Source organism: Geospiza fortis, unplaced genomic scaffold (genome assembly GCF_000277835.1).
Source record: "Geospiza fortis unplaced genomic scaffold, GeoFor_1.0 scaffold241, whole genome shotgun sequence".
In the NCBI taxonomy this organism is placed as follows: Eukaryota; Metazoa; Chordata; class Aves; order Passeriformes; family Thraupidae; genus Geospiza; species Geospiza fortis.
In genome coordinates this window covers 332331-335308 of record NW_005054491.1, presented here as the reverse complement: position 1 = coordinate 335308, position 2978 = coordinate 332331, and the positions used below count along the sequence as shown (strand labels likewise).

Below are 2978 nucleotides of genomic sequence, written 5' to 3'. Positions count from 1 at the left end.
TTCTGTCCCTGGGACAGTTCTGGGGATCTCTGGGACAGTTCTGGGGATCTCTGGGACAGTTCTGGGGATCTCTGGGACAGTTCTGGGGATCTCTGGGACAGTTCTGGGGATCTCTGGGACAGTTCTGGGGATCTCTGGGACAGTTCTGGGGATCTCTGGGACAGTTCTGGGGATCTCTGGGACAGTTCTGGGGATCTCTGGGACAGTTCTGGGGATCTCTGGGACAGTTCTTTCTGTCCCTGGGACAGTTCTGGGGATCTCTGGGACAGTTCTGGGGATCTCTGGGACAGTTCTGGGGTCATTTCTGTCCCTAGGATAGTTCTGGGGTCAGTTCTGTCCCTGGGGCAGTTCTGGGGTCATTTCTGTCTCTGGGACAGTTCTGGGGTTGATTCTGTCCCTAGGACAGTTCTGGGGTCATTCCTGTCTCTGAGACCCTTCAGCCCTTGGTCTCCTCTGGAGGATCAGAGGGGTGTCTGGGTTCTGCCCCCTCCTCTCATCCCTGTGCTGGCTCTGTGGTGTTTCCATCCTCCCCACCAGGATGGACAGGAGCTCTTTGGGGCTTGGGGCAGCGTGCCCAGGGTCTGCCCGGCCCTGCAGAGCTGCGAGCTGCTCTCCTCTGGCTGCTGTTCCCTCCCAGCTCTCTCAGGCTGTGTTTTCTGCCAGCCCCAGGTGCCGCTGGCCGCTGGCCAGGGAGCTGTCGGCACTTTTAACAAGGGCCCTGAGTGTGCTCTGACAGCCAGCGGCCATTGTGTGGGAACACAACGGGAACCGGCTCGGCGCTGCCCTGGGGGGGATCGGCTCTGTGCCTCCTCCCCTTGCCCCAAATCCTGCCCTGCTCACGGGCACGGGCGGGTCCTGAGCGCTGCTGGCTGCCCCAGAGCCCCCATGGCCATGGGCTGTGCTGTGCCTCTGTCCCTGCTGTGCCCCATGAACCCGGTGCTCATCACCAAGGGCCAGGTGTGGGGGTTTCTCTGGGTTTATCTAGGGGGGAATGAGTCTGAGGTGTGGGATTTTCTCTGGGTTTCTTTGGGGGGAAATGAGGCTGGGGGCTGGCTGTGCTGTACCTCTGTCCTTGCTGTGCCCCCTGTCCCCATGTGCTCATCACCAAGGGCCAAGGTTTGGGGTTTTCTCTGGGTTTTTTTGGGGAAAATTGGTCTGAGACCCCATTGGAAAATGGGGCTGAGGTGTGGGGTTTGGCTCTGGGTTTTTCTGGGGGGAAATGGGGCTGGGGGCTGGCTGTGCTGTACCTCTGTCCTTGCTGTGTTCCCTGTCCCCATGTGCTCATCACCAAGGGCCAAGGTTTGGGGTTTTCTCTGGATTTTTTTTGGGGGAAATGAAGCTGAGGCCATGCTGTGCTGTACCTCTGTCCTTGCTGTGCCCTGTGTCCCCAGGTGCTCATCACCAAGGGCCAAGTGTGGGGTTTTCTCTAGTTCTTTTTGGGGGAAAATGGGGCTGACACCCCATTGGGAAACGGGGCTGAGGTTTGGGGTTTTGCTCTGGGTTTCTTTGGGGCAAAATAGGGCTGAGGTGTGGAGTTTTCTCTGGGTTTGTTTCAGGAGAAATGGGGCTGGGGGCTGGCTGTGCTGTACCTCTGTCCTTGCTGTGCCCTGTGTCCCCAGGTGCTCATCACCAAGGGCCAAGTGTGGGGTTTTCTCTAGTTCTTTTTGGGGGAAAATGGGGCTGGCTGTGCCATGCCTCTGTCCCTGCTGTCCCGTGTCCCCAGATGCTCATCAAGGGCCAAGGTTTGGGGTTTTCTCTGGGTTTTTTGGGGGAAAATGGGGCTGGCTGTGCCATGCCTCTGTCCCTGCTGTCCCGTGTCCCCAGATGCTCATCAAGGGCCAAGGTTTGGGGTTTTCTCTGGGTTTTTTGGGGGAAAATGGGGCTGGCTGTGCCATGCCTCTGTCCCTGCTGTCCCGTGTCCCCAGATGCTCATCAAGGGCCAAGGTTTGGGGTTTGCTTTAGGGGAAATGGGGCTGGGGGCTGCCTGTGCTGCTGCAGCTCTGCGGGCAGCCCCAGCCTTGGCAGGGGGGGGTCAAAACAAGAACGAGCAGGAGGCGTTAATTTATTTTTTTTTTTTTATTGTTGCTTTGTTTTTTGGCGTGGAAAGGGGCCTGTAGCTTTCTATAAAAGCACCTCCCCGAATCTGCCTGGCCTTGGACTCGCTCACCGAGAGCCGGAGGGGAGGCGACGCCGGTGCTGGTGGCTGGGGGGGGGCTGCAAACAGCGCGATCGTTTTTCATGCTGAGAGCGTTAAAGTGCCAGTAAATTGCACATTAACGAGTGCGAGTGAATTGGAGGCAGCTCTCCCCAAGGAGCTGCTGCCCATCAGTGCATTAGGGAAGAGAATCCATCACTGCCGGCCCCGGGAGACAGCTAAATCCTTCCCAGAACTGCCGGCTGCCAAATCTCCTCGCTCTCCCCCCTCCTCCTCCTCCTCTTCCTTTCTTTTCTTTCTCTTTTTTTTCCTCCCCTCCTCAGAAGGGGAAGTGAGGGCAGGTGCCAGATTTGTTTCTGTGCTTTGGGGCTGGCAGGAGCAGAGCAGCTGCTCTGGAGGGCAGCAGGGAGAGTCCCTGGCTCTGTGTGCCCACCCCAGCCGTGCCCCCTCGCCCTGGCACTCACCTGGGCATGGGAGGTGCGCCCAAGGTCCTGGCAGAGACATCCAGGGGTCAGTTCTGTCCCTGAGGTGTGCCCAAGGTCCTGGCAGGGGTCAGTTCTGTCCCTGGGGTATGGCAGATGTGCCCAAGGTCCTGGCAGGGAAATCCGGGGCTCAGTTCTGTCCCTGGAGCATGGCAGATGTGCCCAAGGTCCTGGCAGGGAAATCCAGGGCTCAGTTCTGTCCCTGGCAGGGGGTGCCATAGGAACATAGGGCTCTGGAAGCTGGCAGGGGGATGCCATAGGGCCCCAGAAGCTGGCAGGGGGTGCCATAGGGCCCCAGAAGCTGGCAGGGGGGGCCATGGGGCTCTGGAAGCTGGCAGGGG

General features: G+C 59.1%; 1 protein-coding gene across 1 annotated transcript in view; it reads left to right on the top strand.

The window, feature by feature from the left end:
* LOC102034479 (transducin-like enhancer protein 1) overlaps positions 1–2978 on the top strand; it is a 12533-nt gene that overhangs the window by 2926 nt on the left and 6629 nt on the right. The gene's annotated exons all lie outside the window — the stretch shown is intronic.